Source organism: Microcaecilia unicolor, chromosome 7, assembly GCF_901765095.1.
Source record: "Microcaecilia unicolor chromosome 7, aMicUni1.1, whole genome shotgun sequence".
Classification (NCBI taxonomy): Eukaryota; Metazoa; Chordata; class Amphibia; order Gymnophiona; family Siphonopidae; genus Microcaecilia; species Microcaecilia unicolor.
The window spans coordinates 183,196,271-183,224,023 of record NC_044037.1 but is presented as its reverse complement, the minus strand read 5'-3'; the positions used below and the strand labels follow the sequence as shown (position 1 = coordinate 183,224,023).

General features: G+C 41.7%; 1 protein-coding gene across 3 annotated transcripts in view; it reads right to left on the bottom strand.

Annotated features, from left to right (window-relative positions):
- Positions 1-27,753, bottom strand: part of ADARB1 (adenosine deaminase RNA specific B1) — a 418,661-nt gene that overhangs the window by 312,677 nt on the left and 78,231 nt on the right. The window contains exon 2 of one of the 3 annotated variants that reach the window (XM_030208743.1): positions 15,423-15,512. The gene's annotated coding sequence lies outside the window, so the exon portion shown is untranslated. Of the gene's footprint in view, positions 1-492; positions 511-15,422; positions 15,513-27,753 lie in introns of those variants that run through there. The other 2 variants (XM_030208744.1, XM_030208746.1) reach the window with 2 other exon arrangements.

Genomic DNA, 27,753 nt, shown 5'->3' with positions numbered 1-27,753 from the left:
GCTAATTAGTGCAGATAATTGCTTAACATCCAATTAGCGCTGATTAGCTAGTTAACCAATTAAGTTACGTGCATGGTTATAAAATACGCTTCGATTTCCGCTTGGAAATTAAAACATGATATATAGAATCCAGCAGTATGTGTGCTCATTCTTCAAATAACATCTAAGTATCGAGAATAATCATGGGCACCAGGACAGCACCACGATATCCCAATCTTTCCATAGCAAAACTGGAAAATAAATTTTTAAATAAAGAGACTAAACCCTTCAAATGTTACTTATATACTGTTGACCTTTCTTATAATTTGGACAGAAGTAGATGAGATTATCAAATCAATTTCATAACTCTTTATGCATTCTATCATTCAACATCACCGTTTTAGTCAACAACGCTATACACAAACATCTGCATACAGGAAACAGACAGGAGGCAAAAAGGAGTTGGAATCAAATATGATCCACAGCATTATGGTAACGGTTACTTTTACTTACAGGCAGCAGCCCGGCATGGCCACATTTCGGCTAACACCTGCATCAGGGGCATATATCTGTATCTAAAATACAATTGGTTTTAATAAATATTCAGTTGGGAGACGCAGTTTTTAATAAATATTAAATTCAGAGGAATAGTTATTTGGAAATTAAATTGGTGTGTTTTTACGCATGATTACAATAAGAGAAGACTACTAAGCACCAGTACTAATAACATGATTTTTTAGTTTTGGATGAATTAAAGAATAGGTTGGGAGAAACACTTATGATAAGCAAAAGCATCGGTGCGGTTTCTCCTGCGCTTATATTAGAACTAGCCGTTAAGCCCGTTAAAACGGGCGATTATTGGTATGTTTTTTTTTTTTGCAAGGCCCCCCTCCCCTCGCAGCTGCAAGGCCCGCTGCCCTCCCTCCTTCCCTGCCAGTTCCAAGGCCCTCCTCTGTCCCTCCCTCCCAGCTCTAAGGCCCCCTGCCCTCCCTCCCAGCTCCAAAGCCCCATTCCCTCCCAGCTGTAAGGGCCCCCCTCCCAGCTCCAAGGCCCCCTGCCCTCCCTCCCAGTTCCAAGGCCCCATTCCCTCCCAGCTGCAAGGGCCCCCCCCTCTGTCCCTCCCTCCCTCCCAGCCAGCTCAAAGGCCCCTCTTCTGTCCATCCCTCCCAGCTCCAAGGCCCCCCTCCTTCTGACCTCCCATATCCAGCATCCTCCCTCCTTCCCTGCCAGCTCCAAGGCCCCCCTCCGTCCCTCCCCCCCAGCCAGCTCCTAGGCCCCCCTCCTTCTGAGACCTTCCTGCCCTCCCCTCCCTCCCCCCTCCGGAGTCGCCACCGCCGCCCCCCTTCCACCCGGGCCGGGCCCTCTCTTCGCTGTTGAACATACAGCGCAGAAACCGCAGCAGGCAGATCAGCTCCCGTTGGCCTTCCTTCCTTGCCTGTGTCCCGCCCTCGTGTGACGTGAAGTCGGCGAGGGCGTGACACAGGCAGGGAAGGAAGGCCGACGGGAGCTGATCTGCCTGCTGCGGTTTCGGCGATGTAAGTTCAGTGAAGAGAGGGCCCGGCCCGGGTGGAGGGGGGGCGGTGGCGACTCCGGGGGAGGGGGGCAGCGAGAGCGGCAACCTCAGGGGGGGGGAGCGGTAGCGACCTCGGCGGTTCCCTCCCTCCCCTTCCGCGCAGTTTCCCTCTCTGTTCCGTCATCACGTCTTGACGCAGGGGCGGGACAGAGAGGGAAGTCTCTACTGCGCATTTGCAAGTGAGTCGGTCACTTGTCATTTATATGTTTGATAGTCATAGACCAGAAAAACAGATTCAGCATGTTGAAAGCTAAAGAAAATTAAAACCTTGAGGTGAGATCTCATTATACGTTTTTGTTTTTTTTAAGGAAGCTTGATACCAGCTGGTCTGCAGCAAATCCATGTTGTGGATGAAATGACAACAGACACTATATGCTTCCTCAATCAATTCAGAAGTCATATGGCTGGTTATAAGAATAGATTGTTTTATCTTTAGTAGCAGATCAGCTTGGAAAATGCTAATTTTAAATGGATACATTTTTCATTCATGATTAATCTACAAGTTCCATAGTTTATAATAAATTTTTATTCCGTTTTGAGGACACTGATAAATTAAAGATGTGAAACATGTATGAAAAGGACATATCAAGCACAAGCTGTTACTAAATGATATATAACCGATGATGAATTTATGTACTTTAGGAGGGATAACATTTGTAAACAACTACGTTATCACTGAACCTCTCTATTGTATTAATTTGGGTATTTGTAATTTTTTTATTTTTTTCCCTAATGAATCATTATTGTAGTGATTTATCTTATGAACTTGATATGTGCTTGATATGTCCTTTTCATACATGTTTCACATCTTTAATGTATCAGTGTCCTCCAAACGGAATACAAAATTTATTATAAACTATGGAACTTGTAGATTAATCATGAATGAAAAATGTATCCATTTAAAATTAGCATTTTCCAAGCTGAACTGCTACTAAAGATAAAACAATCTATTCTTATAACCAGCCATATGACTTCTGAATTGATTGAGGAAGCATATAGTGTCTGTTGTCATTTCATCCACAACATGGATTTGCTGCAGACTAGCTGGTATCAAGCTTCCTTAAAAAAAAAAAAAAAACGTATAATGAGACCTCACCTCAAGGTTTTAATTTTCTTTAGCTTTCAACATGCTGAATCTGATGTTCTGGTCTATGACAGAGGGGGGCCTTGGAACTGGTGGTTGGGAGGCGGGGATAGTGCCGGGCAGACTTATACGGTCTGTGCCAGAGCCAATGGTGGGAGGCGGGGATAGTGCTGGGCGGACTTGTACGGTCTGTGCCCTGGGGGGACAGGTACAAATCAAGGTAAGGTATACACAAAAAAGTGGCACATTTCTTGGGCAGACTGGATGGACCCTGCAGGTCTTTTTCTGCCATCATCTACTATGTTACTATGAACTATTTACATTAGTTTTTTGATATTGCTATTCATTTTTCATAGTTTTTAATTTGAATAAATATTAACTCCCCCCCCCCTTACTAAGCTACGCTAATGGCTGCAATGTGCTAATGCTGACACAGCCCATTCACTTTGAATAGGCTGTGTCGGCATTGCTGTGCAGCTTAGGAAACATGGGGGTTATATTTCAGCTACTATTCATACATGCAGTATGGTAATATATATATAAGCTATTGCTTTGTTGTGATGAGAGACTAGCTCATTATTCATTTAAGTAATGATTTTATATGATGGAAAAAAAATTTATTTCATTTTTATACTAGGTTTTCTGTATTTTAGTTAATATGTGCTCCTGATGCAAGCATGAACCGAAACATGGCCACATCGTGCTGCTTCTTTTCAATAAATGTCATTGTTACCATACTGCTTTGGGCTATCCACAATTAAAACAACCTTTTATTTCTATGTTGTGCTTTATTATTGGGATTTGCCTCTACTTTCTGACTTACAGGAAACATACTAACTCCTGAGGAGTTCAAGAACAGGCAGAGGTTAGGGAAGGCATAGTATGTTTATTAGTGACAGACTAGCCAAAGTCAAATAGCAAGGTTCACCAGAGATCAAGGCATTTATATCTCCCATGACAGACCTATCTGAGGACAGATTAGACTTGAGTTCCAAGGTATGTATATGCATAGAGAATCAAACTAGTGGAAACCTTCTTTAAGAACCATATCAGCCAAGGAAATTAAGAAGGGACCAATCAGGTGGTACCACCTGAGAAGAAGGACAAGCAGTAGAATAAAAGCAAGAAGCCTGAACGTACTTCCTATTTAGAGTCCAGTCCTGCAAGGTGCGTGTATGCCACTAAGGAACAAAAAGGTAAATGTCCACAAGTAGCTCAGTAAAAACCCTGACCTCAATCCAACTGGAAACTTGTGGCACCACTTAAGACTGCTATCCCTCAGCACCTACCAAAGGTATATGCTTTGTCCCCCAATAACACTTTTTCCCCTTAAAAGGTGTGGGATAGTGTGTGTATGAGAGAAAAAATATCTAATTTAAATGCACGCAAACTACTGCACTGACAAAGTAAAATATGAAAAATGTTCAAGGGGATGTAGATTTTAAACAGTCAAACCACACTCTCACCCAAGAGACATGAATGAATGCCACTAAATTCTCACTGAATCCTTCAAACAAAGCTACAACCTAAAAATTTTATCTCCAGGATGATTGTTTCTTCACTTAATACATCCAGAACTAACCTACTGCAGTGCAATGAAAAAGGAAGTCCAGAAAGTACCACTTATCCTAACACATACAGTGGGGGAAATAAGTATTTGATCCCTTGCTGATTTTGTAAGTTTGCCCACTGACAAAGACATGAGCAGCCCATAATTGAAGGGTAGGTTATTGGTAACAGTGAGAGATAGCACATCACAAATTAAATCCGGAAAATCACATTGTGGAAAGTATATGAATTTATTTGCATTCTGCAGAGGGAAATAAGTATTTAATCCCTCTGGCAAACAAGACCTAATACTTGGTGGCAAAACCCTTGTTGGCAAGCACAGCGGTCAGACGTCTTCTGTAGTTGATGATGAGGTTTGCACACATGTCAGGAGGAATTTTGGTCCACTCCTCTTTGCAGATCATCTCTAAATCATTAAGAGTTCTGGGCTGTCGCTTGGCAACTCGCATCTTCAGCTCCCTCCATAAGTTTTCAATGGGATTAAGGTCTGGTGACTGGCTAGGCCACTCCATGACCCTAATGTGCTTCTTCCTGAACCACTCCTTTCTTGCCTTGGCTGTATGTTTTGGGTCATTGTCGTGCTGGAAGACCCAGCCACGACCCATTTTTAAGGCCCTGGCGGAGGGAAGGAGGTTGTCACTCAGAATTGTACGGTACATGGCCCCATCCATTCTCCCATTGATGCGGTGAAGTAGTCCTGTGCCCTTAGCAGAGAAACACCCCCAAAACATAACATTTCCACCTCCATGCTTGACAGTGGGGACGGTGTTCTTTGGGTCATAGGCAGCATTTCTCTTCCTCCAAACACGGCGAGTTGAGTTCATGCCAAAGAGCTCAATTTTTGTCTCATCTGACCACAGCACCTTCTCCCAATCACTCTCGGCATCATCCAGGTGTTCACTGGCAAACTTCAGACGGGCCGTCACATGTGCCTTCCGGAGCAGGGGGACCTTGCGGGCACTGCAGGATTGCAATCCGTTATGTCGTAATGTGTTACCAATGGTTTTCGTGGTGACAGTGGTCCCAGCTGCCTTGAGATCATTGACAAGTTCCCCCCTTGTAGTTGTAGGCTGATTTCTAACCTTCCTCATGATCAAGGATACCCCACGAGGTGAGATTTTGCGTGGAGCCCCAGACCTTTGTCGATTGACAGTCATTTTGTACTTCTTCCATTTTCTTACTATGGCACCAACAGTTGTCTCCTTCTCGCCCAGCGTCTTACTGATGGTTTTGTAGCCCATTCCAGCCTTGTGCAGGTGTATGATCTTGTCCCTGACATCCTTAGACAGCTCCTTGCTCTTGGCCATTTTGTAGAGGTTAGAGTCTGACTGATTCACTGAGTCTGTGGACAGGTGTCTTTCATACAGGTGACCATTGCCGACAGCTGTCTGTCATGCAGGTAACGAGTTGATTTGGAGCATCTACCTGGTCTGTAGGGGCCAGATCTCTTACTGGTTGGTGGGGGATCAAATACTTATTTCCCTCTGCAGAATGCAAATAAATTCATATACTTTCCACAATGTGATTTTCCGGATTTAATTTGTGATGTGCTATCTCTCACTGTTACCAATAACCTACCCTTCAATTATGGGCTGCTCATGTCTTTGTCAGTGGGCAAACTTACAAAATCAGCAAGGGATCAAATACTTATTTCCCCCACTGTAATCCAGTTGTAGAAAAACTGAGAAAAATCATGAGATACCTACAAACACTACTCCTGGAGGAGGGCTAATTAAAAAAAAATAGAGTCCTTACTCCACTCATACTGACCTTTCCACAACCATACAAAGCTCTGGAATACATCACATATAATTTATGCCAGCTCCTATTCTAACAAAGTATATATTCTTCAATGCAGAAAACATGAAGGAAGCTACATTGGAGAGACAGACAAAAATCAGCATTAAATCTTTAGCACAGGTCTTTTAACTTCCATGATAAATTTTAGTGTAACAGTACCTTGGAAAAGCCCTCACGACCCTTACACATTTTTCTCATTCTGACAACTAAAGTACAGTTCACATTACAGTAAAGAAGGAGCGTGTTTCATTAATCTACAAAACCTATTCTATACTTTCAGTGAGACAGAACTAAAACAAAAATATTTTTAAAATTAAAAAAAAAAGAAAAAAGTCTTGATTGCATCATTTTTCACGTCTCTTGGCCCAAACCTCTTTTGTAGCAGTAGCATCCAAGAATAATTTAATATTCATGTCTATGTTTCTGTTTACTTCCAGTTTTGATATAACGCCAATTCAAGCACAGTGGGATGAAATAGCTCAAGCTCTTTGAGTTGGCTGGGGATGGTCTGTGAACTTCAGTCCAAATGTCTTGCCTTAGATTTTCCATTGGATTCACATCCAGGCTTTGGATAGGTCACTCAAGGTCACATTTTTGAACTCTCAAATTTTGTCATCTATGACAGACATTCTTCTAGTTTAATGTAAATAAGAATACCAGCACAGGTGGGGGAGTAGTTTCCTTTTAGTAACCTTATCAGATTTTTGGTGGCCAAATCTTGGACACTGGCCCTTCATTGCATCAGCAGTAAGCATGGGGGGTTTAGAGGTGATTAGGGGGAACGGTCCCTTTAGGAACATTATAGCACAATATACTACTTTCTTATACCTAGAAGTACATTCTTTAAATGTTACCACCACAGTTATTTATGGCCCAATACAAAAACCTCTTCCTCTCTCATCCTGCTTCAGTTCCATCACCTTCTGCTCCCTCCTTGGTTTCAACATCACTTCCACATTCGCACCCAAACCCCAAAACAGAACCAGCCTTGCAAATCACAACTATCCAGCAATGATTTTGCCACATACTTTGCCAACAAAATTAAAGATCTCCGTCAAGACCTACTGATAGTCCCTTGAAAGCTCCCACCAGCTAATGAAGAGAACACTCCCTCTGCTTCACCATGCACATCTATCTGGGACTCATTCAACCAGGTCACAGAAGAAGTTCTTGAAAAAAACCTGAAAGGCCTACAACCTGCCCTCTTGATCCCTGCCCAGCAACAACAGTACAATGAGTGAGCATAGGCCTCACTGAAGGCACCCAAAAATTGTTAACACTCTCTTATGGAAGGGCAGCTGCCAAAAACACTAAATAGAGCTGTGATGTGCTCCCTACTGAAAAAGAGCTCACTCAACTAGGACAAGCTCAAAAACTACTGACCAGTCTCTAAAATTCCTTTCCTAGCAAAACTTATAGAAAAGACAGCCTGCATTCAACTCAACGACTGGCTAACTGAAAGTAATTGGCTAGACTCTCGTCAATCTGGCTTCAGACCAGAGTACAGAACAGACACATTTCTTGTGTCCCTTCTTGATGATCTGCACAGAAATTATAACAGGGGATCTGCCTCAATACTAATGTTGCAGGATTTCTCAGCAACCTTTGACACTGTGGATCATAATATCATGCATACAAGACTGGCAGAAACAGGTATCAGTGGCACCATACTTACATGGTTCAAATCCTATTTGTTAGACAAACAACAATCAGTTCTGTTCAGCAATGGCACATCATTACCTTGGGTACTAAACTGTGCAGTGCCACAGGGATCCATACCCATTTTATTTAATATCTACCTCAAGCCTCCGGCTAAGCTGCTTCAGTCGATGGGTATAAAATTCTACATCAATGCTGAAGATGTCTAACTACTCATGCTCATTGAACCAGATCCACCCACAGCTCTGAGTAAACTGTCTGCCTGCCTGCCTAACCACAACAAACTCTGCCTGAACCCAAGTACAACAGAGAGTCTTTGGGTACCTAACACAAGTGGACAAATACCTGACTTCAAAATAACTTTTGGGAAGTATGAACTCCCCCTAAAATCACAAGTCAGGAATCTTGGGATACTGCTAGACTCATCACTCACGCTGATCACGCAAATTCAAACAACCTTTAAAAATTCTCTCTATCACCTACAGCAGCTACGAAATCTCTCTCCATATATTGGAAAGACGAATCTGACCAAGGTGGTCCATGCCATGATAACATCATGACTAGAATATTCTAATGCCCTGTACACTGGTCAAACCAAAAACTTTTTGTATCAGCTCCAACTAATTCAGAACGACTAAGAGAAAGCTGCAAATGGCACGACCACATCACACCTTTCCTGCAAAAACTACACTGGCTACCAGTACCTTAAAGGGCTAAATTTAAAATTCTGTTTGATTTTCAAGGCCCTCAGACAAAATGGGCCAGAGTACTTAAAGAATAAGTTGACCCTTTACACACCTTTGAGACCTCCTAGATCCTCTCAAGGATCATCACTATTTGTCCCCTCATGAAAAGAAATTGTACGATGTGATACCCGCCAGAGACCCTTCTCAGGAGTAGCCCCCACGCTCTGGAATTTACTCCCAGAGGAGCTATAACCCCAGACTACCTCTACTTCAGGAAACACGTAAAACCTCTTCTCCCATGCTTTTAATACATAAGGTGACTGACTATACACCCATTCTGTACCAGGACTAGCTTGCAACACACACTGTAACTTAGACCAATTCTTTATATCTTGATTAACTGTACAAAGAACTTGCCTTTAGTTTAGCCACCCACTTATCCCAACTGACTCTGTACCACGCATCTTGTCCCTATCTATATATCTGCATTTTGCCCCTCAGCTATATGGTAAACTATATTGTAGAAAAGCATTAGTATCATAGCAATGTTATTTGAATGTTCTAATTGTGTATTTATTAGATATTCCATCACTATTATGCTTGCATCGTATTATGTCTGTTATTTGAATTTCAGAGCTGTTAAATATATTTTTATTTTATCTTGTTTCATGGTAGTCTTATTATTAGGTTTCAATTTGCTGTTTTCAAGTTTTCCTCTTTTATTGTATTTATGTTTATACTTGTACATTTAAATTTTACTATTGTTATGTCAACAAAATTGTAAGTTTGATGTTAAACTGTACCTACTGTACACCACATTGGGTGAATCTCTTCATAAAGGTGGTAAATAGGTTAATAATCTCTTCATAAAGGCGGTTAATAAATCCCAATAAATAAACCCATTGCAAGCCCCCTTCCCCTGGTCCTGTTCTCGCTTCTCTAAAGTTATCCTCCCTGATTGCACCCTGACTTCCCCCTCCCCCTAACCACCATCCCAACATCCTTTTCAATTCAATCGTCTCCTCCCCACCCCCTTCCTACCCAATTCTTTCACCTTGTCCACAAATGGTTTAGACTATTCACAGATTTGCTGCTGTCCCTATGGGTTTTAAAGTTCCTCTCTCCCATATCATGGTTGCAGTGCTCATGCTGCTATTCCCGATGCTAGGATACACCTGCCTTAGAGTCCTTCTCCTGCTCTCACCATTATCTCTTGCTCTCACCACTGGCCAGACAGCTCATTGCTTCTCTTCTGTCCCCAGAGAATCAAACTCTTCTGCTCTCGCTGCTGGCTTTCTCGGTCTTGCTGCTTCCAGTGCTGGCTACAATGGTCTCCCTGCCACTTCTAAGAAGCTCTTATCACTGGTATGCCTTGTAGCCTTCTAACCACCAGAAGTTAAAGAGTGAGTTCTGCTGCTCCTATGACTGGACAGGCCTCCAGCTTCAGGTGTTGTGATCCATTTCAACAAGCAAGGCTGTGCACGCTGGAGCAGCTCTCTCATCCATCTGTGGCAGCATCAGAAACTGACGTAATTGGTGCATCCATCTGTGGCAGCATCAGGAACTGACGTAATTGGTGCTAAGAGGTTTGCCTCCTTGAGTTAACACCGACAAGAGGAGTATGCACAGAATGCTTTCAGTATTCAAGGGCCAAAGTGGAAGACACAATATAATTCTGAGGGTGAAGATTTGGGGGAAATCCTAAGAAAATCATGGATATCTATTAACCTTTGGGCACAATGTTCCAAGCCACAAAAGTAGTCAGCTAGCCACATACATAGCTTAAAAAAAAATCGCCAGCAGCTATGCAAATAAATACTGCTGCATAGGTCCTTATATACCAGTATTTAACCTTAGAAAAAAAAAGGGACATGTGGCCAGGGACTGGCACAAAAGTTATCTGGAGAGCAGACATATTCAGTCGCTCCCCATAAGTTAAGCCAGCAAAATAACATGCCTAACTTACTGTATTGTCAGTGGTTCCCAAACCTGGTCCTTGAGGCACCCCAACCAGTTAGGTTTTCAGTATATCCACAATGAATATTTATGAGATAGATTTGCATGAAATCTCTCATAAGATAAAATTATGTCTTACCTGATAATTTTCTTTCCATTAGTCCCTCAGATCAATCCAGAGGCTTGGGGGATGTTTAAAGCAATCCTCATCAAGGGTGGGACCGTACTAACCCGGCCGCCAAAACTAACGCCCCGAAAATCGCTTCCTGGCGCACGCCCACATCAAGACGATAGTGCTTCGCAAATGTATGCAATGACGACCAAGTTGCCGCTTTACCAACACTAAACGGGCCCTTTTCGAAGGTTTCTGAGAAAGAGCCAAGTACGAGGCCACTGGCCCTTCTAAAATGGCCGCCGGCTGGCGTGCGCTCTCGGAACGGAGCAAAAACGCGTTGTGTAAAAGAAGCACAAATTCGGGGGAAAATCCTCCCATAACTGCCGGCTCCAGGCTCAGAACCGCTCCGGTCTCAGCTGCCGCTACTCCCGGTGAGCCCACTAACACACTCTCCTGCACTGAAGGCCCCATAGTGAAAATGGCGCTGGCGAAGGCACGCGCAGACGCTGACCTAACTTTTCCCGCAAAGCCCACATCGGAGCCTTCCGTTGACTCAGCGCCTAACCCGCGGTCCTCTTGCTCTGAACCGGACTTCCCCATGCCCCCGGAACAAGCCTCACAGGACCCAGACGCTGACCTCCGCGCCCCGCAGCACAAACAGCGCTTCACATATTCCAACGGTCCTGACATGGCATTAAACGCCTTACCTCAGTTCCCAAGTTACAGCTGCTCATGTTCCAGACAAGCTGAACTGAAAGCTTTCAGCACCAGACTCTACAACAATGCTGTGGGGAAGTTCTGTCGAGTTTAAAATACCTCTGTCTTTTTTTTTGTTTGTTTTTTAAGAGGCAGGAGACTAAATAGTCAATTCCTGGAAATAATTCAGGCTGACAGGGGGAGAAGGGTAGGGACCTGGCACCACCAGGTGTATCCCAAAAAGTGCATCAGCACCTCAACCCCAGCAAGATCTCAACACACCCGAGGGAACGGGATAGGAGTCTTATCAACAGAGCTGCACTGTATGCTCCCTTCTACCTGCTAGATAGAGAGAATACTGAAGTTGGAATGGCTGCACATGCTCTGTTGAGGCAAACTTCTGAGTTCTCTCTATCTAACCTGCTAGAGGAGGGGCATAACCCACAAGTCTCTGGATCGATCTGAGGGGACGCTATGGAAATATTCATTGTGGGTATCCTGAAAACCTGATAGGCTGGGGTGCCTCCAGGATCAGGTTTGGGAACCACTGCTGTATGTGTTGACACAGCTATGCAGTTGTCGCTTACACACATATTAAACAGAACTACTTAAATGTATAGCACCACTCAATATAGGAATTAAATAAAGCGCCACCACTGCCATTCTGCTTTATTCAACAGCCACCACTGAATACCAGGCCCCTTATTTTTTTTAGTGATGTTTGCGTTATGCAGTATGACCATAACAATCAGGGCTGTGGAGTCAATTCAACAAACCTTCAACACCTTCTCCTCTATTTTTGTACTGTCCAACTCTAACTCCTACTATGTGTAGTAAATCTAAGAGAAATTTGATTAGTTACAGAAACATAGGATATTTCTTTATGTACAAAATTAGGACTAATAGATCACAAAATATATTCATTTGAAGTTTGAACAAAGATCCTGAACTATAAGTATAAAAATTATAAAATTACCATACATTATAATGTTGTAAGTTTTTATTTTGAAGATGGCGTCGGTAAAAATGTACTGACTTGGACTCCAACTCCACCCAAAATTGCTTCCAACTCAGACTCAACAGCCCTGATAGCAATTACCTTTGATTTTACACTTGTTTGTCTTTTATTAGTTTTTCATAAAACTATTAGAAAATTGTGAGCGAATGGTTTGGCTGGTCGATAGCTTATTGGCCCTATGTAATTGCAGATGTATAATCCAAGCTTCACATCTTGGGAAAACCACAAAACTGCCAATTTTTAAGAGTAAACCCGTGGAGGCACAAATCATTTTTAATAATGCACATCCAGCACATAATTCCAATCATGCATGGCAAGGCATTGTATCACAATTATGCGCTTCAGGTATTTTCCTTAACGGAGTCATCTAAAACAGCTGATTACCGAAGTGTAAAGTGCTGTGTAAGACAAAACGTATGTACAATGGGTGAAGGTTCAGTTCTGCTTATTTTGACAGTAAATTATTCTTGATGAGCATGTACTAATTAAGTGTTGCTGTATAAAATCAGAGTGAAAACTGTAGCTATTTGCTAGTTGAAATAAATGAAAGATATTCTTGTTCATTCCTGCATTATAAACTTCAGCACCCACTTAGCCCAGATGCTTAGCAAATCTCCTCGTCCTCAAACTGAGGGGATACAAAAAGAGCAATTAGGCTATTTTCCTTTGTAAGGGACTCATTTTCTAGAGTTCACAGATCTCAATGTCAAACTCACAGCCTCATTTACTAACTTGTGTTAATGAGTTAATACATGTTAATCTGATTTCACAGACATTAAATTATGCAAGCCCCATTATTCTCAAAGGGGCACCCTTTAATATGCACTTAAGTGACTCCCTTAACTTTTTGACAGCACATCACTGCTTATAAAAAATCATAATTAATACACATGGAAGGCACAGAGATTCTTACAAGAGGCACTAGATTTGTTTATATACACAGAAGATCTTGGGATATTGTTGAAACCAATCACATCCACTCTATTGGCTATTTTCGTGCCTTTTTGCGGATGACACGAAAATAGCCAATAGAGTGGATACCCTGGTGGAGGGAGTAGAAACGATGAGAAAGGATCTAAGAACGTTAGAAGAATGGCCGAGGGTCTGGCAGTTAAAATTTAATAGCATATAAAACTGCACTCTGAAGTTCATGAAAAGTATAACACTTTTAGTTTATTAGTACGTAAACATATATCAATATCATATACAACCCTTTGGGGTGCCCAGACTCCCCTTCCCATTATCTTTCACAAACGCTCCAGCAAGCACTCACACTCACCCTTAGTGGAATCAAAAAAATGGTCCACTTTTGTTGTCAATCAACCATAAAAATGTATCTTCAAAGCAACCAACCACGCTGTGATGTGTACACAGTCTGAATATCGTTAACGACTTATCGTAATGTCCAAATCATGCTGGAAATATGTATAGGGTTACAAACACAATCCGTTGTTATTTCAATTTTTGACCATGCTGGGCTCTGTCTCTTGATCGGGGGAGGCAATCTGTGCATCCCTTCTACACCTTGAACACAAGCATAGACTTTATTCACTCTTGTTCCTCAATACGAGACCGCATTAGGGGCAGTGCAAGGGTCATCCCGCTTAGAATGTAGTCCTGAGGGTAAGCAGCCATTATAGATTATAATCCAGTGTTTATTATAAGTGAGAAAAAGCATTTATATGTGTAAGATTAGTAAGAAATGAGAGAGCTGAGTTGTGATCTGTTAATGTTATAGGAGTCGGGTTTAAGTTCCTCCTGATGAAGGTTTACCGAAATACGGTCTCGCATTGAGGAACAAGAGTGAATAAAGTCTATGCTTGGGTTCAAGGTGTGGAAGGGATGCACAGATTGTCTCCCCCAATCAAGACACAGAGCCCAGCATGGTCAAAAATTGAAATAACAACAGATTGTGTTGTTTGTAACCCTAAGCATATTTCCAGCATAACTTGGACATTACGATAAGTCGTTAACGATATTCAGACTGTGTACACATCACAGCATGGTTCGTTGCTGTGAAGATACATTTTTATGGTTGATTGACAACAAAGGTGGACCATTTTTTTGATTCCACTAAGTGGAATAAGTTGTTATGATATATTTATGTATTATGGGTTTACAGACGTACTAGAAGGGTGAGTGTGAGTGCTTGCTGGAGCGTTTGTGAAAGATAAGGGGGAGGGGAGTCTGGGCACCCCAAAGGGTTGAATTGTATGATATTGATATATGTTTACGTACTAATAAACTAAAAGTGTTATACTTTTCATGAACTTCAGAGTGCAGTTTTATATGCTATTAAATTTTAACTGCCAGAACCTCGACCATTCTTCTAACGTTCTTAGATCCTTTCTCATCGTTTCTACTCCCTCCACCAGGGTATCCACTCTATTGGCTATTTTCGTGTCATCCGCAAAAAGACACGAAAATAGCCAATAGAGTGGATGTGATTGGTTTCAACAATATCCCAAGATCTTCTGTGGATATAAACAAATCTAGTGCCTCTTGTAAGAATCTCTGTGCCTTCCATGTGTATTAATTATGAATGATTTTTTATAAGCAGTGATGTGCTGTCAAAAAGTTAAGGGAGTCACTTAAGTGCATATTAAAGGGTGCCCCCTTTGAGAATAATGGGGCTTGCATAACTTAATGTCTGTAAAATCAAATTAACATGTGTTAACTTATTAACACAGGTTAGTAAATGAGGCTGCGAGTTTGACATTGAGATCTGTAAACTCTAGAAAATGAGTCCCTTAGCGGAGATTGGGTGGCGACGCCGGTAATTGGAAACAAAACGGGAGCTGGGCAGACTTCTACGGTCTATGCCCTGATTATGACTGAATATATAGGGATGGGCTGGAGTGTAAATTTTAAGGGGCTTCGATGTTAGCTTCAGAACTTAGTACAAGAACAGCACTGGGCAGACTTCTACGGTCTGTGCCCTGAGAAAGGCAAGGACAAATCAAACTCAGGTATACATATAAAGTATCATATACCATGTAAAATGAGTTTATCTTGTTGGGCAGACTGGATGGACCGTACAGGTCTTTAGTTGCTGTAATTTACTATGTTACATTGCTCTTGTGTACAATGGTAAACGGACAGCTGTAACTTCACGTGAAAGATTACACTTGACTGTTCTCAGTGATACTGTCACTACTTTAGAGCTTAGACATAAAAGGTTTGAAGTGTCTGTTAATATGACTTTTATTGTCATCTGTGTAGGTACCTTGGTTATGATGTGGTATATCGAACTCAAATAAAAACTTGGTTTAAAGCCTTATACTTACAGCAGTCTCTTAAGCCGGAATGATGTACTCACTTCGTTTCTTCACCTGGTCAGTCCTGGCTGCTAACAAAAGGATGAATTTTAGTGCGCTCTGTAGAGACAAAACATTGTAAAGCAAGTTAAAACTATCGCATTTCAGGAAACAGAAATAAAATTAAATGTTAAATATTCCTCTGCACTGTCACGAAGAATAACCTATCTAGAGGTGGCAATCGTGGTCAGAAAAGAACAACAAAAGGAAGTGGGACAACCTAAAAGCTTCTCTTAAGTATTTAATTACCATCCCATCTGCACATATAACCTTTCTGGTATTTTCAGTGCTACTCCCTCTTCCATCAGACAAGGATGTAAGAGGGGGAAGGGGGAAGGAGGAGCGGGCCGCTAGACCTCCAGAGCAGGTGGGGTGGGGTATGTAGCCCACTGGGCCACCAGGGATTTTTCTTTGGGAGGCTGGAGATCCACTGGATCTCCAGCCCACATGTCCTCGTCAGGGGGTTCAGTGAGGCTGGAGGCTGGCTGGACTTCCAGCCTTCCGTGTTGCTGTCTGTTGGGGTGTCACTGGACCCCCCAGGACTGATGGTGACAGTCTGGGCTGCCTAGCATAGACGGGGGGGGGGGGGGGGGTAGGAGGAACAGCCTTAACCCTAACACCAGCTCCGAACTGGCATGGGGTTAAGGCGCTATTTGGCACGTACGATTGGAGATCAACGCAACAGAAAATTACACTCACTGTTCCCAATAGAAAATATAAACTTTGCAATGGAAGGATAATCATTTGATCCACAAAAATGCCGTTCAAAACACTGGCATATTCAAATGGCAAGTTCCTAGACTAATCGGAACGCTTAAAAATCTAAAATGTTATCATTCAAATTGCAAAGAAAGAGACAGGAAAACCAAAGGGGTGGAGGAGTGAGTCAGGAGTGTATGCTGAAACGGAAGTCGTTTACAGCTGAACCCGTGTCGGCGGTGCTACTCCTAAACCCTTAAGAGTTATCAGCTTGGAGTTTTTGGCTCCCGTGGAGGTTGCATTGAATGTCATCTGGAGGGTGCTCCAGGACCTGACGGTGGTAGAGAATGACTTTGCTTCAGATATAGTCTTGTTAATGAGCCACATGGATAATCTAATCGAATCATTTGAGAATATACAGCAAATGAAGTTCTACTGAAGTAGAAACGGTTAAGATTTGAAAATGATAATAAGACCAGAAAAAATTTGAACAAAATGAATATTGTTGTAGATGATTAATATCGAGATTGTTGTTTTCCCAGAGTTCCAGGTATGACTCCTAATGTTTTTTTTTCCCTCTGAAATGATTCCTCTTAATATATTAATTCAAAAGGAGTGAAGCCTGTGAAACTGGGATTACTTTAATCAGCGGGAATTGGATTGGAGATTCAAGGGTTTGTATTGTTAAACAATTTCTGGTTTTAAAAGGGAAAAAAAATGAAATCAGGTGTATTACTTTCACTAATATTGGACAATAAGTATGTTTCCAATGAAATTGATGGACTATGCACCGTTATGGTCTTGAAGAAACCAACCAGATGATCAATGTGGAAAAATGATTTAGATAAATAATAACTGGGGATAATCGGGTTAATACCACGTTTTCTTTGTTTGCTGTTGCTTAAATTGATCTCCTTGTCTTGTTTCACTCTCCCTATTTATTTTGTGGTCTAAGAAAGAGAAAGATTGTACAAAATCCATTTATCTTGTTGAGATTGTTTTCTTCAAATATTGTTTTAATGTACAATCATCTCTGTTTTACTGTTTTGCAAGTGATCCTTGTAAAATGAAAAAATTATAAATAAATGATTTAAAAAATTAAAAAAAAAAAAAAAAAAAAAAAAAGAGACAGGAAAATAACAGATAATATTCAATATACTTTTTATCCCAGACACCCTAATGCCAGCTCCAAGCTGGTGTAGGGTTTACACGTGAACAGCACCCTTGTTTGGCATGCTTTCCTCTGCTCATTGGGAAGGAATAGGGAATGACCTCATCAGCATGCATTTGCATGCTCATTGCACTGTGAGCTGGCGAGCTTCTTCATTCACATGCTCATCAGCTCTGAGCATTCTGCACTAGCAAATGCAGGCGCTAGTCCGGAGCTAATGACCTCTGGTGCCCGCATTTGCTTTAGAGCATTGGAGTCTGAAATGCTGAGAAAAATCACTCTAGAAATCTATAGACACATTTGGGGGCCCTTTTATTAAGCCACGGTAGGCACTAAGGCATGCCTACTGTATGCCATAAAGCACTAGCGCAGGATGCGCTAAGGCATCCCGCAGTGCTGAGCAGATCTGCGTGCACTAATCCCGCGCTAAAAAAAATATTCAATTTTTTAGTGCGGGAGGCGTGTCTATGGGTGGAGAGTAGGTGAGCCCTGTGCAAATCGGGTAGTGTGCATGCTGCCCGATTATGGCATTAGCATGGGAGGCCTTACCACCTAGTAAACAGGTGGTGGTAAGGGCTCCCACACTAATTGGGAAATCAGCACATGGCCATTACAGAACAAAATACAAAATATGGCCATTTTACCACCACACTAAAAATGATCGCAGCACACGGTAAACTCATGCACTACAAACAGCGTCAGCAACGTTTTAGTGCTGCTTAGTAATAGTGCTCGACATTAGAAATTAAAATGAAATACATTAATCGCATATATGTTTATGTTAAAATGTAAAAGTAGAACTCTTTCCAAATGACAGTATCTGAATTTATTGCAAGAATCATTTACAAGAATGTATGCGCAATTTGTACTGTAATTAGATGTGCCTATGAAATTATACCAGGCTGAACTTAATGGTTTCCTGAAAAATTTGAAAGTGAACACAGGATTTTACTACCTAATAACTCGCTTTAACAGGGATGTGCATGCACATGACAATCCTGATTGCAATAGACAGTCCTTGCCACAGGACTATAAAGTTATCTTGCTGTTGTAGGTATTATATTTTAATGGATAAAAAGAACAAGGAGTGAGTGCAAAACGAAGAGTCCTACTTGTATGTGTGTTGTCAGCTCACTGATCACGTAGCACCAAACAGAATATGCTGGATACAAACTATCAGAGCAAAATGTATATATACAGAGATTTTTTTATTTATCTTTTTTTTTTTTTTACTCTATACAAAATCACGTAGTGCTAATTCTTCACTGTTCACATCCTTTATTTGGTTTAACATATATTACTGCAAATAAACTTCACAGTACCATTTTCTAATGGTGGTGGGCTAAATAGGGCACAACACAGGCATTTACAACTACTAAACATGCCATTATTTCACCAGCCCTTTAAAGTTTTCTCTGCATGAAAAGTGCTAACAAATTTTCAGTTATGCAGAATATTTTAACATTTACAGATTCTCTAAACTTTGTGAGGGGCAAAATTATTCTGAGGCTGCTTTAAATACTAACAACTACGCTAATAAACCAATCCAAAAGGGATCATGCCATCTGAAATTATGGTTCCCTTTCAATAATGATTTTAATTCCGTCAATTATAATGTGTTGCACATTGTTTTTTAGAGGGGCAGAGTGAAAGCAGGTTTACAGTATCTGCCAAACGCTGCCCACATACACAAACATATATACATACATACAATGGGTAATTCTGAAAGGAACCACCTATTTTAGGCAGCAGAAACATGCCAAGCTCTGTGCTCAACCAGGTATGGTCAGAGACCGAAACCTGGGAGTGGCCATTAGCCTAGACCACTCTGAGCAGCTACGGCCAGCAGAGCAGGGAGTTAAGCCAGGGACAGGCGCACCAACAGCACAACCCACCACCCAATGAAGGTAAAGAAAAATACTGGATTGTTCCAGGGAGCACCCCAGCTTATATTGCTGATGTCACTGGTAGAATTCAGTATTCTCTACCTCCACCTGCTGGCAAGAATGGATAATACCCACCAATGCAGAACAGGAGCTGACGTGAAGGAATGACCTTTAATAGAATATTAACAGAAAAGTATGTGCCATGTTTTGATGGCATGTATGTTGCTGGTGGGTGCGTTCATGGGTGGAGTTTAGGCAGAATATGGGCAATTATAGTTTTCTATAATGTATGATGGTCTTGGCTAGCATCTAGGCACATGCATTTACCAGTTATAGGGCTGGTGTAAGTGCTTGTGCCTTAAATGAGAGAGCTTTTTCTTCCACTTGTGCTAGTATTCTACAGAAAAAAAAAGCAGGTACCTACTTTTCTTTATAGAACAGACTTGAAAAGGTGCCCTGTTATGGAATGACCCTTATACTGGAGTCAATATTCAAAAGCACTTATGCAACTGGCAGTGAGGCCAACCATATAAGTCCTTGAAAAATAATATACATACATCTTGTTTCATTCAGTGACTTAAGCTCAGAAATTAATTGCTGGAGGACATGATAAAAGCAGTTGGTACAGCTAGGTTTAAAACAAGGTTTGGACAAATTCCTGAAGGAAGAATTCATAAATTGCTAAGGAAGACCTGGGGAAAGCCACTGCTTATGCTTGAGGGTAAGCAGCATGGAATCTATCTACTTTTTGGGATCCTTCCAAGTACCTTTGACCTGGATTGACCAATGCTGGGAAAACAGAATACTGGGCTTGATGGTCCTTGGTCTTATCAGTATGGCATTGGCAATGCTTATGTACTTAAACTCCAAGGTATTTAACAGATGATTTTTATACATAAATCACTATACAGCCAAAATGTCAAGTCTAGGAAAGGGGCGGTATGTGGGGTGTTTTGAGGACAGTGCTACTTAGACGTCTCTAAGCGGTGATAATCAGACACTAAGAGGGTAATTTAATAACAGGTTGCCTAAGTTGACAAGTGGGTGCTTATTTTGGACCTATTGTATAAAAAAAAAACGCATAGGTATCTATATATCTTTATAAAATTACCCCTGAAAAGCTGCAGAAATTGTGGCTTAAAAAAATTGCACATATTTACATCAATTTGGGAACGGGTGTAAAATGTCTGAACATGCATCAATCATGACTCTGCCTGCACTCAGAGTCACGAATAGTGTACCTATATGCAGGGATAAGGGTATAAAAGGCATTTTCTGCACAATACTTGCAACAAGGCACTATTTTATAAAGACACATAGGCCCCTATGTGTCTTTATGCAATATTAGAGGAAGTGGTAGAAATTACACCTTGCATGCAGGTGCAAACATTTGTACTTGCTCAAGAGTAATATACAGACAGAGAGGGTAATACAGTATACAATCAGAGAAACCAAAAGAAAAAAAGCAACACTGGGCCTTCAAGACTAGGACAACAGGAGTACTTTATTAGCCAAAGACCCGACACGGGCCGTGTTTCGGCGCCAACAAGGCGCCTGCCTCAGGGGTCAAATTGTAGATATAGCAATCGTACAGAGTTCAAGTTGTAAATGCTTTAGAGACAGCCTTGGTAACTTGCATTAATTTTGCTATAGCGCGAAAAAAGGGCTCCGGCAAAGGAGCCTTCTCCTGTTTGATCCGAAACACGGCCCGTGTCGGGTCTTTGGCTAATAAAGTACTCCTGTTGTCCTAGTCTTGAAGGCCCAGTGTTGCTTTTTTTCTTTTGTTTACTTGCTCAAGAGCACATGCAAATGCTTGTGCATAAAGTTTGCAACTGTACGAGTAGATTAGCAAATTTTATAAATCAATATGCACTTGCAAACTCTGCTCACACTCCACCCAGACCACAACTCCCAGCTGAGCCCACAGTATCTAATAGGATGGAAAAACCAGCCTTGAACCTATAAACCTTGAGGCTGAAAGGCCAGCAGCGCTCCTCAATAAAACTAGATTGATGTAAACAATACCCACAGAGCAAATGCCACCAGGGGAGCCCAGAGGGTGCAGGGTTACCAAGGAAACCGAGAAAACCTGAGAGGCCTGCACTAGCCTCAAAATGTAACATTTCTCACAGAAACATCTAGTCAACAGCCTTAAGCCTGACTACTAAAACACTGTACTGCCATGTCTGAGAAAGGAGAAGAGTGGGAGAGTGAAAACCTAGGGTAGGATCCCTAATCCTGATCCCTTCCTCCCTTCCATTAAAGATGTACACACCCCCTGAACCTCCTCAAGGAGGGTCCAGAAATAGTCTTACTGTAACTCACCTCAAGAAGCACAGGCATCTCTACCAGGAGACTTTCAGAGGCAGTACTTTCCAAGCAGCAGCATAAGGCTCTCACTGTCAAGGCACAGCTGCAGGGGACTAAAGGGTCACCTACCTCGCCCCTAGAAAGCTGAGGAAGACTCAAAGCTGTGGAAAACCAATATGCAGAAACTGGAGTGCTCCACACTAGGTTCCCAATCACATTCCTGAAAGATCTACATATAAAACTGCCTGAATTGCAAGCACATCAGAACCCAGAGGAGCACTGGGGCCTCAGCAGTGCCATGTGGAGTGGCAATAAGATGGAGCTATACTAGATTGTAAGCTCTTGAGCAGGGACTGTCTCTTTATGACACATTGAGCCTGCAAATAGGTGGGGAAATGTGGGATACAAATGCAATAAATAAATTAAATAAATGTCAGGTGTTCGGCGCTGCAAGTGTTTGGTAGCGCATACAAATGCTAATAATCAAGCGCGCACATACACCCAAGAACAGAATAGCCTCATGAACCTAACAGGCTTCCGCCGGCATCCTAGTGCCCAACCAAATGTTAGAGCTAACCGCAGAGGATATAAAATTAGCACTTACAATGCCTGTATAAAGAACAGAATCAGTTCTTCCCTTTAAAGAGCCTGGTCGCGGTGAGGTCAAATCCCTCACCCGCGGGCAACTCCCTCTGTTCAAGGTGCCCTGAAAAGGATTCCCCTGACCCTGGGACACCCTCCGAATCCATATGTCATCCCAGGGTTATTATGGAGGGCTAAGTGACTTGCTCACGGACAGAAGGAGCGGCAGAGGGAAATGAACCCAGACAGACAGGTTCAAAGCCTGCTGCACTAACCATTATGCTACTCCTCCACTCTACCGGCCCCTTAAACCCAACCGGGCCATCTTAGGCGGCTTCTGTACGAACTCAGAGCCCGAGGCAACAAAGCCTCGAAAATGGCCGCCTCCTGCCTCTCTCCCTCAGAGCGCAATAAAAATGCTTTGAGCAAAAGAGTACAAACTCCGGGGGAAAATGCCCCCATAATAGCCTTTTCTGGGAGAGAAATCGAGGCTTCTCTGTCGGAGGGAGCCCCAGCAGATCCTGCCGCCGCATCCTGAGACTGCGGTGCTAGCGAGAAAATGGCGCCGGCGGATCAATCGTTCCAGTCACAGACTTTCCCACCAAGCGAGAAACGATCCCTTTTGGCGCCGTGGTGCCCAACACGCAATCCCCTGATCCGCACTATGACTCACTACCGTCGCAGAACGAAACTCGCAGGGAAGCGACATGCCACCGTGTCCCACAGCGCGAGCCGCGCTTAACGGCCTCCAATGGAACAGACGTAGCCCCAAAAGCCTTACCTTCTCCGCAGTCCCAGCCCTGCTCACGTTCCAATTAAGCTGAACGGAGAATTGTTCCGTCTGTTTTTTTTTGTTTTTTTTTTTTAAGAGACAGGAGAGGAATACAGCCAAAATCCTCAACAGAATTTAAGTAGGCTGACAGGGGGAGAAGGGTAGGGACCTGGCACCACCAGGTGTATCCCAGAATGTGCTCCAGCACCTCAACCCCAGAGAAAGCTCAACACACCCGAAGGAACGGGATAGGAGCCTCAGGCAACAGAGTTGCACTTTATGCTCCCTTCTACCTGCTAGATAGAGAGAATACTGGAGTGAGGCTGGCTGCACATGCTCTATTGTAGCAAACTTCTGAGTTCTCTCTATCTAACCTGCTAGAGGAGGGGCATAACCCACAAGTCTCTGGATTGATCTGGGGACGCTATGGAATAGTGTATTTTACACCCCTGACGCAGCCTTACAGGTGAAACATGGGCCACGTCAGGTACCTGGAAATAAATCCTTTGATCTGCACACCAGCTGGTCTGCTTTTTTCTGTTTGATAGATACAGATGTATACACACATATACATGCGTACCTTTGTTGACCAAGAAAATATTTTCTAATTTATGAATCCATTATTATAGAAAAATTGAAGTCATGTACCCAGTGTACTTCAACATCTGTTGCTATAGAGATTCAACTCAGAGGCAAGCAACTTCATCAACAGTCAAAACATGCACAGGCCAATTAATAAACTCTTCCTACACAACTGTAATGTCAAATAGAAAGCTTCTGATTTATTACCCATATATGAAGACGCACATTCCTAAGTACAGGCAGCCTATTCTATTATTTACAGCTACATTAACATGATAGAGCAAATCGCTGAATTGCATATTAAAAGATCAAAGGAAATTATCTTCCACATACCATTTTAATGCATAATTACAAAGAGCAAAATAGTCAAGCAATCCAAATGCAAGATACAGCAGTGCCCTGTCACACCACTATACTTAAACGGTCAGTGCTCAGAACTCATGCAAAAATTAAACGAAGTAGCACTTTTTGTTAAGGGTAAAGGATATTCAGAAGGATAAATTAGATTTCAGCACACCAAACCTAGTAGGTTTATTGCAGTAGTTTGCATTCTGCATTATAATCTTTGAGAAAAATGCACAGTTACACTATCATCATTTTAGATGTCTGTTATGATTAATGGTTGTACTATCCAGAATAAAACTTATCTAAAATATTTTAATGCCTTGCAAAGTCACCTCTATATAGTAGTAAATATAAACCCCTTCACTGTTTCTGGAGCTGTGAATAACTCTGCAGTGCACTCTAATTCAGAGAACAATGTTCTAAGGCAAACAAAAAGCAGCCCACAATCACTGCCTGTGGTAAATGTACCAGCTAAAATCATGTTTACAGAGACATACTTAACATTGTCATCAATGATGCCAGCATCCTTCCAAAGTTCTAATCTACATCTCATTGACTGCTAATGTACACTAATGAAGTGGTTTGAAGTTTGCCAACCCATCTGTGATTTTATTTCACAAAGAGCTGCAAAGGATGCCAACCACCACTGGATTAAAGCCACAAATTGTGATATACTAGAAATAAGTCAACAGCAGTATGGATCAGAGGGGAGAAGAGATAAGTTACTAGAGATGGCTAGAGCGGCTCTCTTAGATAATCTCCTCAGTTCTGGCAAAGTCAGGCCAGGCTTGCATTTTCTGTTTCTTTCTTTATATCCAATTGCTGCGTATATCTTAGCTTTGATCTCTAGATCTTAAAATTGTATATATTCATATCCGTTCCAAAACCTTATCCAGCCAATTTCCTCATCTGAGTTCACCCTTAACTGCTTCAAAATCAAGAAGTAAAAATCATCAGTTATCTCCTCTCCCAACCCTCTCTAATTAAATCCCATACTTATAGTATTCTCTTGATTGCTAAGTTATGTACAGTAGAGTCACCATTATCCAACATAAATGGGACCAACAGTTGATCGGATAATTGTAAAGTCAGATAATATAGAAAAAGTGGATGAGAAATAAAAGAAAGGCACACGGAACGCATATTTCAAAAGAGGAAGCACAATAAGAGTTTATAAGCTTAATGTGCCCAAAGATCTTACCTAGCACTGCTGCCTTTTAACTAAACATGACACTGAGAAAGAGAGAAACCTACATGCATTTCATTAATTATGCTGTTAATCCAGAAGGTTGGATAAGCAAGACTCTACTCTATCAGGATTACCCAGATTGAAAAGAAACTCTCTAAATTCTATATGTGAAAAAGGTGTTTGATTACAGAGAAAGGAATTGGTTAGCCATAAAACTGGGAGATGACAGCACAGAGCCAATTCTGAGATATGGAATATTTCATTGAAAAACCACCTTTCCATACTCAAACAAACCTATGCCCAGCATGTCCCTGGTCTTCCTTTTCATCTCTTCCCATGTCTAGCATCTCCCCTGATCTTCCTTTTCACTTTCCCAGTCTTCCTTTTCACTCCCATAATCCAACATGTTTCCTCATACCCTCCCTATCTTCTTCCATGTCTATCATCCCCTTCCCCCATGTCCCACTCACCACCGTCCTCATCTCAGGACTGCAGCAAAACTAAAAAGCAAGTAAAGCACAAGGCTTAGGAGTCTAGTGCATGCTCTCAGCATCTGCCAGTCCAGTTCAATCTGGTTCAGCCTGTCCCTCCAACATAAGTTTCCTTTGTCATAAGGGGGCGAGACTGGACCTGAGCTCTTAGGCATGTGGCTTCCTAGCCCTACTCTGCCCTTTCCTTTTAGTTCTGCATTTGTCTTCCCTAACCCTCACCAAATGCACGTATCCTCCAACCCAAAAACAAAAGGAAGCAGCAGAGACATTTTCAGGGTACTTGCTGCAACCCAAGACAATCGTCTCGCTTTGCCTAATTATAGAGCTGCCACTGGCATACTTCTTAAACATGGTTGGGATAGTATTCCGATATGTAGTATGCATGGTCTGCTAACCAGGCTGATACTTTGAAAAGTGAGGGAAAGGAGTAGTTAAAGTAAATTTGATCTAATCATTTAACTGACATTGCAATTTTGTGTCAACACTCAATTTTTCTCACATCAGAATAGTATGAGCAAAAGGTGAAAATATTAGAAAATAATCAAATCATAAAAAGCAAGTCCGACAAGGGAGAAAGGTTGATGGGTGGTCACAAGGTAACAGGCAGTAGAATTTTATAGCTCACTGGGTGACAGAAATCTCAGATCTTTAAATTAAATCCCTTCTTCAAGTCTTCTATTCCTAGATTGTTTTAAGGTTTTCTTTACACATCCTGATCACTGATGTAGTGCTCTGATCCGTGTTATAGACAAACATTTTTGGCATTACCTGTCAGATAATTGAGCAATTTATACAGATATTTCCTAGTCTGACTCCATGGCTGCAACCATAGCATTTGTCTAAAAACTGAAGGACAGCCAATACAAATTAAACATAATTAAAACTCCAACATGGGATCAAACAGATTTGGAAAACAGGGCTACACCAAATGCTATTTTTACAAAAAGTTATTTTGTGATTTTAATGTGTGGCCCCTTGGTAAGAAATTCTACTGAACTAAACAGGTTCATCTAGGACTACTGTACTTCATTCATGGAGACTGCAGGCAGTCTTTCGACCTCCCATAGTGCCTTTCCTTAATGCAGTGTTCAGTAATCATCCATGATATAAAGTCCTTCTGGTACTATTCCAGTCTTCTATATATCTTGTTAACACTCTGATGATCACACCTCTGCAACATTAAATTTGGGATTTTGGGCTTATTATACAAATAGAGATAATTGTTTTCAAATTGGGCTCTTTTTGTTTCAAGGAACATCCTCTATTTATTAGAAGAAATAGGGAGAAATCAGTTTGCATTCAACATCCACATGTTCAGAGCCAGTGACTGGTTAGATGGCAGTTTGTGGCCAGCAAAGAAAGACAGGGAAATCATATTTGACAAGTACACAAAAGTAATTATAGGGATTACCATCGACCTGCCTTTTTTTTTTCACTTTACTAACTGTGCATGATATCAACAGGATTAGAAGGTATACAGAAGACTAGCATGCCATTCCAAAGTAAGAACATTTGCTGCCAATACGAGATTGCTCAGTTTTCTAGAACAGCAAAGGAGCTATTTAGCATTATCCTCTGTCACAATTATGTCTATGTCCGGATTTCCCAGAAAGAAAATATGCTGTAAACAACTCCCTGATCTATATCAATTGTGAGGCTCTAACATGAGTTCGACTTGTCTGCAATTCCATTCTGAATGCACAAGAGACACGTGACTGTCAACAGAACCTCACAAATGACAGTGTATAATTAATGTTATTATACGGAGACTTGCAACAACTTGCTCTCTTCCCTCCCGTTGTAATAATAACCAAAACTTAATAATCAGTCCAACTATCTCCAAATCTTTCATCAATATATTCTTGTCGCTCAAAATAGTACTTTCAAACCTACTTGGTGACCTCAGCTGTGCACCTTGACGGTATCCTCACACCTTAGCAAGATTATGGGCAACCACCACCTCCTCATCGGTACACCTGATTTTTAATTTTTTCTGTTATTTTACTTTAAAACGATTAAGCCCATATTATACTCATCTTATTATGAAACTGGGGACGTGGCATCCGACATGCATGTTTCAACACTACAGGCTGTTCCAAGGATTGTCCCCTGCAAAAACATAAATCATTGTGTGAGAGCCAATCTTACACTTCCCAAACAGTGAGCCCAATTTTTACATCATTACCTTGAGATGTCTTAATGCCAACCCAGCATTGATTCACAGGAAAAACCCCAGCTAAGATGGCAACAACGTCCTCCCCACCACTTTAAATA